Here is a 12,875-nt window from a genome sequence, read left to right on the forward strand (position 1 = left end):
CAGGGCCGCCCCATACCAGCTCAGGCTCCCGGGGCTTGGGCTGTGGGGTGGTAAATTTGCAGTGTAGACATCTCGGCTCAGGCTCAATAACGGGCTCTGAGACCCCACAAGGCTGGGAGGGAGTGTAGCAAGTAAAAAAGGTAGAACGGCAGTGGAGTATTACCCTAGTCTCAATGGCATTTCTCCATCGGTCTGTCTGCTTTGGGGCAGGGACAATAACACATCCTGCTGCATTCGTTATTTCAAAGGGCGGTTTAGGATTTTCATTCTCACACATGGTGCACGAAGCAGGACTCAACCCTCAGTGTAAACTAAATGAGCCGCCCATAGATTCTGGCAACCACAATGAGCATTTGGTGTGAGAGCTCAGACCTGCCCCTGTCCCAGAGGGTTGGGGTCATCTGTGAGGGGACTGGACCACTGACCTATCAGCTCCTAACTCCCAAACTTTCAGTAACTCTATCCTCAGTGCCTGTGAGTGTAATTTAAACCATCAAAAGAGTCATAGTGGGCTAGACCATAGTCTGGACTTCGGGTCTGGAAAAGAGCTGGCACAATCCATAGACCAGGTTGTTATATAAAATGCACATGGATTTGAACCCTTCACATACAGTAATGGGAAAGTTCTTGGTTCAGGCTTGTAGCAATGATGGAATAAACTGCAAGTTCAAATCAAGTCTCTGGAGTCAATCCGCAGCTGGGATGGGTCATTCAGTCCTTTGTCTAGAGCTTCAGTTTGTAGCAAAGTCCCTCCAGAGGTATGAAGCAGGATTGAAGACAAGATGGAGACAAGGCATCAGCCTTTTATAGTCTCTTGCCATGTGGTCTTTGCTTTCTTTGTCCCAAGGATACTCTATCCAGCACGTAGCATAGAAAAATATTAGAGTTCTGTCCATAGGCAGGTCCCTGCATACCTTGCTGAGTCGAGTCACAAGGCATATCTGCCTTCTCTCAGTGGGTCAATTGTATAGTTGATGGTCCTTAATGGGCCATCAAGCAGGCTAGGCAGAACTGACTCCAACTTGTCTGGGGTGTTCCCCGGAAGCAGAGCACAAGTTTGAAATATGGACAGAACAGAGCCAATACTTATAACGTCAACTACAAAAATGATACACATCTAGAGATAGCATCATTATAATCAGCCAATCAGAACCTCTCCATAGACCCCTTACATGACAACCTTTCTACAATATTGGCTGCAAATATAGCACAGCGGTCGCAACGGTGATCTATACAGTTACAGATTATGTCAATAACATCACAGGAGGTGACATGGCATCAGCGAGACTGATAGTGGAATATTGCCTCCAGTTTTGGTGTCCTCAGTTTAAAAAGATGTTGTGAAACTGGAGCTGGGGCAGCAAAGAGCCACCAAATGTCCTGAGGGCTGGAGAAAAATGCCTTCTAGTGAGCTATTGAAAGAGCTCAACCTGTTTAGCTTATCAAAAGAAGATTGAAAGGTGGCTTCATTGAAGTGTTGAAGTGCCATATTGGAGAGAAAATAGTGGGTATTAAAGGGCTCTTGAATCGAGCAGAGAAAGGCATAACAAGATCCAATGGCTGGAAGGTGAAAAGAGACAAATTCATATTGCAACTAAGGCACAAATATTCAACAGCAAGGATGATTCATCACAGGAACAAGCTACCAAGGAAAGTGGTGGATTCTCCATCTCCTGATGTCATTTCATGAAGACTAGATGCCTTTCTGGAATGTGTTTGCCCCAAAAGTAGTTATTGTGTCATACAGGAGGCCTGTGATATGCAGGGGGTCAGATTAGATGCTCTAATGGTCTCTTCTGGCCATAAAGTTGACTCATTTCTGAAAAACTGAGTGTAGCATTGGGAGCAGCGTCTGATGTTTCCCTGTCTAGCCGGCTTGCTGCCTAGAACGAACGCTCCTTGAGTGGGGTGATCCACAGGGAGTAGCTCAAACCTGCAAAGTGCCTGGCCAGGGGCAGGACATTAGCCCAGCAAGGGAGGGGTGTGGCAGTGACATCACAAAGGCCTTTTGCAGGACCTCAGCCTATTGGTCCACGGTGGTGGGGAGGTGGTGACCTCACAGAGAGATGCTGACATCAGCCAGGCAGGACAGGGGCGAGGGGCCAGGGAAACCTCAGAGACCCCTGTGGCTTTGCTCCAGCAAGTCTCCTTCTCCAGGTCTCTCTTTGAGGACTGAGAGAGTATTCGGGTTCACGGATGTGAGCGTCAGGAGGAACCTCTTTCGAGTTTTCTCCTTCCCTTGTAGTGATTTTGCTAGAAAACAGCCGTCCCTGTTTAGAAGGTAAGAGCCTCCTCAAGGTTTGAAACCTGTTCAGTCTGATCCATCTGGTGAGAGTTGAATTCTAGGCATGGAAAACACGAGCTTAAGGAGGCAGAATTTTATTGCGCACCTGGGATTTTGTCCCTTAGAATCACTGGGGACATTAGGGTTTGTCCTTTTTGTTTCACCTTTTCCTCCATCCCTCCCTCCCTCCTTTCTCTTCGTCTCTTGCTTCCTTTGTCCTTTCTCCTGTTCCCCTACTAACACCAGGAGGGGAGTGTGTGTGTGTGTGTTTGTGTGTGTGTGTGTGTTGCGGGGGAGTGCTCTGCAGCTCCCACTGTGGGAGGTCCACCCAAAAATGTGGGGCTGAAATAGTGCTCGTGCAGTGATCCCCACCAGTGACCTGGGCCATCCTTTGGGCTCTCTGGTGAGAACCCTCAGCCTCCCGTCCTCGGTCTCTACCCTGATTGGCTGAGCAGGGGGTTATTGACAGGGACGAGACTCAGGTCCTTGTTGGTCTCTTTTAAGACCAAGTAAATAAGTCAGAACCAGTTACATGTTTGATAAATTTTGCTGCTTCTCTGGAGGGCCACCCAGAGAATTCAGGGGGCCTGGGGCAAAGAAATTTTGGGGGCCCCTTCTATAAAAAAAAATTGCAATACTATATTCTCCTGGGGGCCCTTGCAGGGCCCAGATCAAATTGCCCCACTTGCTCCCCCCCACGGGCGCCCCTGGGAAAAATAAACCTTCCGCATCTCGGCACAAACCCAGTTTTGAGAAAACTTCTTTACAAGGTATCACTGGTTCTCAGCATCCGCTAGTGCTAACAGGCACTAAAGCTCATTAAAAAGGTTGGACAAATATTTTCCATCAAAACTTTTTCTGGATCGAAAACTAGGGGTTTTTAAAAACCAGAAAAAAAATCACGGACAATGTCTGCTTTCCTTCAAAATTTGTTGTGGTTTTTTTTAATTGAAAAGCTGAAATTAGTCTGCCAAAACCTGAACGAGGTTTGAGGTTGGAGGTTTCAGAAGTATGCTGCTTGCTGTATTTGATTGTTTAAAGAAACAATAAAAAAAATTCTGCTTAAAAAAAAATCCAAAACTTTTGAACCACCTCAGCTTGTAACCAAACGCCTGAGCCCATCCAGGCAGAGATTTTTCCAGGTTTCTGATACTCTGCTGGCTTCCTTGACTCATATCTGTCTCCATAACTTTGGGTTCATTTAGGTTAGAACATAAGAACAGCCATACTGGGTCAAACTAAAGGTCCATCTAGCCCAGTATCTGTCTACTGACAATGGCCAATGCCAAGTGCCCCAGAGGGAGTGAACCTAACAGGTAATGATCTCCTGCCATCCATCTCCACTCCCTGACAAACAGAGGCTAGGGACACCATTCCTTACCCATCCTGGCTAATAGCCATTAATGGACTTAATCTCCATGCATTTATCTGTTTCCTAGAGACTGGCTCCATGGGGTCCCTCACACACTGGAGACGGTTACTGTGGGTTTTTCTTTACTATAGCTTATGTACATACTCCACAAACTGAGCATTTGAGCTTGTTCCAGAATCTGGGATGAGCCTATATTGTCAAAACTGAAATGCTCAAAATAGCACATGCATGTGAATGGATACAGGGTGCTAAAATTAAATTAACCCAGGGTTCTCAAACTGGAGGTCAGGACCCCTCAGGGGGTCACGAGGTTATTACTGGGGGTCGTGAGTTGGCAGCCTCCACCTCAAACCCCGCTTTGCCTCCAGCATTTATAATAGTGTTAAATGTGTTTTCAATTTATAAAGGGGGGGGGCACATCAGAGGTTTGCTATGTGAAAGGGGGCACCAGGACAAAAGTTTGAGAACCACTGAATTAACCCCTCTGGAGCCTCAGGGAATGCAGGGGAGTGGGGGTCTCCCTTGGTAGGGTTGGGAAGGATATTGCTCTTCTCATGTGATCCCTCCCCCAGTGGCTAATTTTAAATGAAGCTCCCCTCCCCTGACATGAATCTCCCTATGGCACTGAAATTAAATACAGACTATAATTTGGCATTTGAGAAGTGAAAGGGATGGGAGCCCTAATGGAAAAGCTAACAGCTTGGCTCGTCTGCAAGCCTCAAACTGCTGAATGAGCTTTAGGGTAGGGAAGGCTGTGCCTCCCAAACAGCCTGGCCCTGCCCCCTATCTGACCCCCACTCATCCTGCTCCTTGTCCCCTCACCATCCCACAGAGACCCCCACCCCTGTCCCTTGACTGCCCCGACCCCTATCCACCCCCCCGCTGAGTGCTGACAGACCCCCCCTCCAGAACACCCACAATCCAACCCCCCCATTCCCTGCCCCTCCCTCCCTGTGCCCTGACTGTCCCCAGGACTCCCTGTCCCTTAGCCAACCCCCCTGGCCCCAGCCTCTTACCCCCGGCTCCCTCCTCACCCGGAGCTTCAGCACCTCGCCCGACAGCTGCAGCGTGTCTCCGGGGGGGCCTGAGCTCTGCCCCGCTCAGAGCCGCATGGGGAGGGGGCGGGGCTGTGAGATCCAAGCCGAGCGGAGGGAGCTGAGCTCAGCCTGAGCTCGCAGTCCTTCCACTTCACCACGCAGCTCTGAGCGGGGCGGGGCTCAGGGGCCCTGCCGGAGCCACGCTGCAGCAGTGTCCAGGGACGCTGTTTGACGCGCTAAGGCTCCAGGAGCTGGGCGGAGACGGGGGTAAGGGGCTGGGGCGGGAGCCTCCGCTGTTCTATTGGGGGCCCCTGTGGAGCCCGCGACCCGGGGCAAATTGCCCCACTTGCCCCCCACTCTGGGCGGCCCTGCTTCTCTGCATTAATGGTCTCTGAGCAGTTCATGATTCTCTCTAACATTGCAGTTCTCCTCAAATACTTGCTGAATAATTCCTGTGCACTGTTGTTGGTCTGGAGCTCATCACAGAGCTCTTTATTCAGGTCATTCAATGTCTGAAATTCAAGATCCGATGGTTAGTTTGAAAATCTCAGCTCTTGGGTCCTATTCCCAACTCTGCCACTGACTGGCCATGTGACCTAAGACAAGTCAATTCTCCTTTCTCAGCCTTAGCTTCTCCCTCTTTCAAGTTGGGATAATAATGATCCGCTCCTACCTACCTCACGGTGCGTGGAGGCAGGGCCGGCTCTAGGTTTTTTGCCGTCCCAAGCAAAAAAAATTTTTGGCTGCCCCCACCTCAGCCCTGGGCTCCCCCCTGCACCTCCCTGCCACCCCAGACTTGGGCTCTGCCCCCTCCACCCACACCCCTGCCAACCCAGCCTTGGGCTCTCCACTCCCAACCCGCACCCCCCTGCCATCCCAGCCCTGGGCTCTCCCCCCCACCTGCACTCTCCTTCCACCCCAGCCCTGGGTCACTGGTAACTTGCTCCCAGGGTGGGTCATTCAGCAGGAATTTTGGATGTGCACAGAACACAGACAGGATTGGTTCCCATATGGTTACAGAGCTGCAGTAAAGTTTTCAGCTTGTGTGATTGGAGGAGATCTGGATGCATATTATAAGACTGTCCTCCATAAATGAGGAAAAGTTGAGGTGCCTTTATTATTCTTTTGTTCCACTCTTTCTTTCTCTGGGGAATTTGCCAATGCAATATCACTGTCTTCCTTTTAAACAAATAAAACAAAAACAAACAAAAAGGCAATGGCTGTTGAAAATTGCAATTCCAGTCCTAATAACCCCTGGGAAGCATTTCTTGCTCAAATTTATCCTACTTTTTCTACAGCAAATGACGGTGGATCAGCCTATTTGATTTGGGAGAAATGAAGTAACAGCTGCCCAAACTGAGCTGGAGAGCACTTCTGGATGTTGAGGTGTTCAAATCTGGAAGGCAGGTGCTAGATTCCCTTTCTGAACATTAACTAAATCTGGAAAGGAAAAGTCAATATGTGCTTCCACGGCTCAAGAGTGGAAATCCGCCTACGTGCCTGGTGCTGTATCTAGAGCTGCCCAGGTCCCATAAAGCCTCCCCTCCCTCACTTTTCATTTTAAATTCTAGTGGGATCCACGTACCTCCCTTGCCAGGCTTCAGATAGAGAGGGGCCCTGTCCATTCAGTCCCCCCAATTCCTTCTTTGGGGGCTGCCAGGTGAGGTCACACCAGTATCCCTCAGCCTGTCTGGGGATGTCTTCTGAAGGGGATGTCTGCGGCAAAGCTTTCTAGTCCAAAACGTCGGTGGCTGGAGGGGGGGCTCCATTTTCAGTAGTTTAATGTTTGGTACTGCAGTGAGTGACTGCTGGGTGCAGTGATATAGTGACCCCTGGGGCTTTGAATGAGGCTTTACACTTGGGGGGGGGGTGAGGGGGCAAGTGGGGAGCAGGTGGGCGAGCGGGTGGGCAAGTGGCAGGTGGGCACAGAGGTGAGCAGTGAGCCAGCAGGGGCTCTAGGGGCAGGCAGGGGGGTTTCTGGCAGGAGGGAGGAGATGAAAGGAGGTGAGTGGTGGGTGGGGACTGACTAGCAGGAGATGCAGCAGGCCAGTGGGGGCTAGGGGGTGAAGAGGGGTGTGACAGTGAGATCTGGACACCCTATGGGTGCCGTTTCTTCCCCCTCCCCCCGTCTCCCAAACCTTCCTTTTCGGCCCACAGCTGTTACAGTGAGGAGGCGGGAAGGAGGGTTTGTTTCTGTGGGGCGGGCGGTGCTGGTGGGGGGGTGTTTCCACAGGGATGGGTGGCACTGCGGGGGTGTTTCAAGGGGGCTGGGTGGCACAGCCCGGGGATGTGGCAGCTCCTGGGGGCGGGGCTCTGGCACAGCCCGGGGCGGGCAGCTCCTGGGGCGGGGCTCTGGCACCGCCCGGGCCCTGGGCAGCCCCTGGGGGCGGGGCTCTGGCACAGCCCGGGGGCGGAGCAGCTCCTGGGGGCGGAGCTCTGGCACAGCCCAGGGGCGGAGCAGCTCCTGGGGGCGGGGCTCTGGCACAGCCCAGGGGCGGGGCAGCTCCTGGGGGCGGGGCTCTGGCACATTGTGACGCAGGAGCCCGGGCCCAGCAGCTGCTCCCTGGTGGCCACGTGCTGCCAGCAGCGCTGGAGCCGCCCGGGCCGGAGCGGAGCCGCTGTTCTCAGCTGCAGCAGGAGCTGCCCCCGGCCCCGCTGGGCTCCAGGTGGGGACAGAGCCTGGGGCCCGGGGCTCCCCTGGGTGCGGCTGGCGGGGCGGGACGGGGCGGGAGGGGAGGGGAGAGGCCGGAGCTGCAGGCGGGGAAGGGCGGTGGGGCAGGCGGGGGGTTGATCGGTCTCTGGGCACCAGGGGAGCCCCGGGGCAGAGTGTGTGTGTGAGTGTCCTGGGCCCAGGCGTGCGCAGGGGGGGAGCCCCGGCACCCCAATGCCCTGAGCCCCGGTTGGGGAGGCTGTTCCCCCCTCCCGTGGGGGCTCCGGGGGGGGGGAGCTGCGGCGGCTGCAGGCGGGTGCTCGGCCCCCCCGGGAATGACTCGCTGCCGGCAGCTTGTGGCGCCTCCTCCGCGGAGCTTTTCCCCGGGGGCGGCCTGGGCGCAGCTGCGATCAGCTGTTTGCTGGGCAGGCTCCGCTCCGCTGCTCCCCTCCCGCTCCTGGGGGGCTGAGTGAGCCCCCCCCCAAACAGCCCCAGGGGTCGGTGGGGGGGCGGAGCCAGCAGCAGCAGAGCCCCCCCGCTCCCTGGGGCTGCCCCGCCCCGCTCGGGCTGGGGGCTCTGCCAGGGCCCCCGCGTGAATCGCTGCTCCCTGCCCGCCAGGCTCGGCTCCGGCCACAGCAGCGGCGGGTGCCCCGGGGAGCCCAGCTGGGCTGGGGCTGGGGCAGGTTGGGGGGCGGAGAAGCTCCAGATACCGGCAGGGGGTGGGGGAGAGGAGCCGAGCTGGGGGGGGGGCGGGAGGAGAAGCCCCGGGCCCCAGCAGGAGCTGCACTGCGGGGAGGAGGGGGAGAGGAGCCCCCCTGGGGCAGGGAGGAGAACCCCGGACCCTGGCAGAAGATGTGGGGCTGAAGTCCCCGGCTCGGGAGCCCCAGCCACCTTAGTGGCAAAAGTTGCAGGGCCGAAGCCCTGACCCCCCCTCTGTGTGGAGCTGGCCTGAGCCCCTCTCGCTCCCATCCCCCCTGTGGAGCTGGCTCCCACTCTCCGGCTGTGGAGAAATTCAGCCCAAATCTCCCCATGTTGGTATCTCCATTTCCTGCCCCCCCCCATCACCCAGCCATGGATGGATTTAGCCCAGGAGGCAGGGTCAGTGTTGGCCCCATTGGGCAGGTGGAATCTAGGGCTCAAAGAGGAGAAGTGACTTTCCCAAGGCTAAGCAGGGAGTCTGTGGCAGAGACTCAAACCCAGAACACATGAGCCTGTGTCTTGTGCCTTAACCACTAGGCAACCTTCCCCCCGAAGGAGAGGGAACCTCCTCCGCCACTTTGAGTGGGTGGGTGGGAGCAGCCACTAGACAGAGCTGCCAGGAGGTGGGGAGGGGGGTTGGATAGTTGGGGGGGTGATTAGTGGGTGGGTGGGGTCTCTGGAGGGCAGTCAGGGGACAAGGAGCAGGGGTTGGATAGGTTGAGGATCGGGGGTGCCTGTCGGGCGGTGGAGCGGGATTGGAGCAGGCAGGGAGCAGAGGGGTTGGATGGGTCGGGATTTCTGGGGCTGTCGGGGCGGGAGTGGTTGTATGGGGCGTGGGAGTCCCCGGGGTCTGTCTGGGGGCAGGGGTGTGGATAAGGGTCAGGGGGACAGGTAGGGGTAGGGTCTTAGGAGTCAGTTACAGGGGGGTCTCAGGAGGGCAGTCAGGGGACAAGGAGCAGGGGGGGTTGGGGGTTCTGAGGGGGGCAGCCAGGGGGCAGGAAGGGGGAGGCAGTGGATGGGGTGGGGCTAGGGTGGGGCTCCCTGGGTGTGCATCCTAATGAAATGTGCTGCACACACCTATGGTCACGGGGGTGAGCCACTCACATCCTTTTCCTGTTTGTTCCATTTCTTTCCGTCTCAAAACCTGAGAACAATTCCTTCTAGTTCTTCCCCTTCTCTCTCCCCTCCCCACACGTGGCTAGAAAATCCAAGGAGTTTCCCTCGTTTTCCCTAAAATTACTGACTCTCTAGTCTCTTATTTTCCCTATTTTCTCCATAATTCTTAAATTCTCCTCAGCTTTGGGATGTGAACCCAGCCCGTTTATCTGCAGCAATTTGTCCTTGGGTGGGTGGGAATTTGCTGTCCTGTGTCACTCCCCCAGCGTGGGTGGTGGTTAGTGGGTGCTGGGGGGGAAGATGGGGGGGCCGATCTCTGCCAGCGACAGGACATGGCCGCACAGGTGGGGAAGGGAGGAGCCAGTGTCCCTATGGAGCCTGCCCAGCCCCTTTGGTTCTGCTCCTTTCCAGCATTTTCTTCAGAGACTTTATTACTGGGGAGGCTGAAAAATCTCCCTGTGGGCTTAGCCTGGCAGGAGGGGCCAGGTCTCCCCTGCAATAAAGAGCTGGAGCATGTTCCCAGCATGGCAGAGCCTAGGCTGTGTCTCTGCAGGGAAAGATCCTGGGGGAATCGTGATGTGACATGAACTAAAGCCTGTTCTGAAACCTCCACAACGGCCCTTCTCGCCCTGCCAGGCTGCAGGATGTCGTCCATGTTTCGCTCCAGCTCATCCCATCCTCCCATGGGACAGGGAAGGGAAATGGCTGCAGAGGATCCCGTCCAGGTAGGGGTTATTGGGGAGTTGCTGGTGGGTTCCTGCTGGAGGGGAGGGACACCAAATGCACAGGAGGAGGGAGGTTTGTGCAGTCTGGTTTGGGGGTTGGAGTTTGCCAAAAAATTCCCAGGAGGGAGAATGGGAGGAGGCCAGGGTGTAGCAAACCTGTTGGGACTTGTTCAATATGCGGCTTCCATTCTAGGAACAGACCCACGAGGTAAGAGGGTGGAAATGCTCTAATTTGTGGGACAGGAAACAACCCCCCTAGGTGGGGCTAGGAAAATGGGCCAGAATCCCAGGGCTGGAGCCCGACCTGATTAACCAGCGGCTGCTGTGAGATGCAGAGGGGGCACCCACCAGGGAGGCTTGGTGCGGGGGAGGTTCTTAACCTTTTTCTTTCTAAGGCCCCCCAACGTGCTATAAAAACTCCACTGCCCTGCATGTGCCTGGTTCTCTGCATATCACGATCATGTATGTGACTCAGTAAGATTTGACTCCATCATTGCTATTAGTATCATACTTGGAACTGCGTTTATTTTCATAGAAATTTTAAGTTACTTTACAGACAGATTTAAAAATACAGTTTGAAGATAAATGATCTTCATCTGCACAATGTCTAAAGTTTGAGTTTAGCTATTTTTTTTCAAACGAGCCCTGCTAAGGTAAGTACAAGCAAAATGTACAGTCTGTTATTTGTAAATATTGTAAATAGCAAATGACAAAGCACAATACGGCAATAACAGTAGTAATGATAATTACTCCAGCCAGGCCAGGTGAGGTGTTTTAGAACTTGTTACTCAAAGAACTGAATTTAAGCATAAGACAGAAATAAAATGATGAAATTCAGAGATCAGTTAAAAAGCTAAACTACCAGCACTGTCATCCTGACCGAATGTGAAAGAATAAAATTACAGAGACTATATGTACTTTGTGCATTTTGACAGGAGGTAAAAGGAAGTAACAACAGTAACTGAAGTGTGTGTGGTGGGGGAGTGTGAGACACACCCGCTGTCACTTCCAGCCCAGCGGCACTCACTAGTCCGAAGGCTCGTTCACACGGCAGCAGGGGCCAGCAGCTCCCACTCCTGACCCAGAGGCAGCAGCACAGAATCTTGTCCCCCCACCTCAGCTCAGCAGAGACTGGGCACAGAGGCAGGAGGGTGGGGCCACCCCGACATCAGCCACCCCCCCGCTCCCCCCCCCGCACAGCACAGGAGGCTCCTGGGAGCAGCTTGGCCGGGGGCAGCTCCAAGTGGGGAGGGGGGGCAGGGCTGCAGGAACAGGTGCAGGGGCAGACAGCTGAAGAGAAGTGGGGGGAGGAGAGACAGGACACCCCTGCTGGAGGAACCCCCTCAGCAAGGCCCCCCTGGACCGTCATGTCGTCTGCCCCCCACTGAGTCTGGCCCCGTCCAGCTCTTCACAATGAGAACAGCGCTGGGCTCCCTGCCAGCGAGCTCTCCCTGCACCTGCCAGGGCCTCCATCTCCTGTGTCCGTCTGTGGCTAGTAGGGGGGGAATGGATCTGCTGGGAGAGAGGAGGGGCTCTCGCTTTGTCCCTCCCCCTGGTGTTTCCTGGCTGCTCTGAGCAGGGTGAGGGTGGGACTCTGCCTGTGAGCCACCCAGAGCTTCCATTTGATTGGCTCCTCTCCCCCATGGGTGTGGGGCTGTGAGTGGGGCGGCAGGTCCTGAGTGTTGGACTCTCGCTCTTTCAGGGGCCGGTGACCTTCGAGGAGGTGGCTGTGTACTTCACCAGGGGAGAGGGGGCTCTGCTGGACCCCGCTCAGAGAGCCCTCTACAGGGATGTCATGCAGGAGAACTATGAGACGGTGACCTCGCTGGGTAAGGAGTTCTGTTACCTTGGTCATTACAAGCTGTGGGGTCTCTAAAGAACCTGAGCAGTAATAACTTTATACCTTTATTCATCATACAAGTTTTGACAAGTTTCCTTGCCCCCACTTTTTTGCCTTATCTCCCACCCACTAGAATAATTTTTAGACATTTGTCATCAGTCATTTTGAAATTGCATTTAATGTGTCCTTATTGGCTACATTAATAACTGTAGCTTTCATGCCTTTTCCTCATTTTAAGAGGAAAATATGCCTCCTGTAGAATTCTAAATTGAGTAAATAGGTGTGTGACCGATGCAGGGCTTGTGTGACAGTCAGATGAGCTCCTCTTTTGATAGAAGAGAATATAACGTTGTCATTCAGGAGCCCAAAGGTGAAAGGAGAACAGAGCCATGTGAGATGAGGAGAAGGGGTCGGGGGAGTAGATAATTCTGGGGTGCCTGGACATGGGGAGGGTGTGTGCAGGGTTAGAGGTAAATTGGAGCAAGGGGGGATGAGGTTGTGAGAGACGAGGAGGGAACAGAAGATGCTCCCAAGGCACCAGGAGGTGGTGACAACTGAGAGTAATGGGAAGAAGGGGAGGGTAGTGTGGAGCAAGGGCACCCAGGAAGTGGGCTGGGTGGGTCAGTGGGAGGGAGGAGAGGTTTGGGGATCCAGAGCTGTGGGGGATCCCAGACCTTTAACCCCGAATCCCTACCCAAGCCTTGATCTAGAGCCTACACTCCAGTTTTCTTTCTGTTCAGTTTCACTTATATACATGTTTTCCCCAAATATTATTATTTTAACTCTTGACCTCCCTCTCCCACTCATTACGCCCTCCCCGTATAACCTCCCCATCTCTGTGCACAGAGACCCTGGCCACCGATCCTGAGTCCTTGCTGCATCCTCCCTCCCAGAGCAGGGCCACTACCCAGGCACAAATGGGCACTTTGTTGATGATGTCACAGGCTGGTGGTGTAGCCTGTACAATTTTTACATCTATAAGATGACGTATTGGGGCACAACTCGCCCTTGTACATGGCTACGCAAAGTTAATTGAGAAGATGAAATTTGGTGAAACACACAGAAACTTGATTTAATGGAGACAGTTATAATTGAAATCATAGGCAAGGATCAAGCTGCATAATGTACCCGTCGCCGAATTGCTGCTGAATC

The 12,875-nt window shown here is 54.3% G+C and overlaps 1 protein-coding gene across 1 annotated transcript in view; it reads left to right on the forward strand.

The window, feature by feature from the left end:
- The window catches only part of LOC120381700 (zinc finger protein 850-like), a gene marked incomplete at both ends in the record, with an annotated part of 483,140 nt that overhangs the window by 466,564 nt on the left and 3,701 nt on the right, over positions 1 to 12,875 (forward strand). The gene's annotated exons all lie outside the window — the stretch shown is intronic.

This window comes from Mauremys reevesii, linkage group 14 (assembly GCF_016161935.1).
Source record: "Mauremys reevesii isolate NIE-2019 linkage group 14, ASM1616193v1, whole genome shotgun sequence".
Lineage (NCBI taxonomy): Eukaryota > Metazoa > Chordata > Testudines > Geoemydidae > Mauremys > Mauremys reevesii.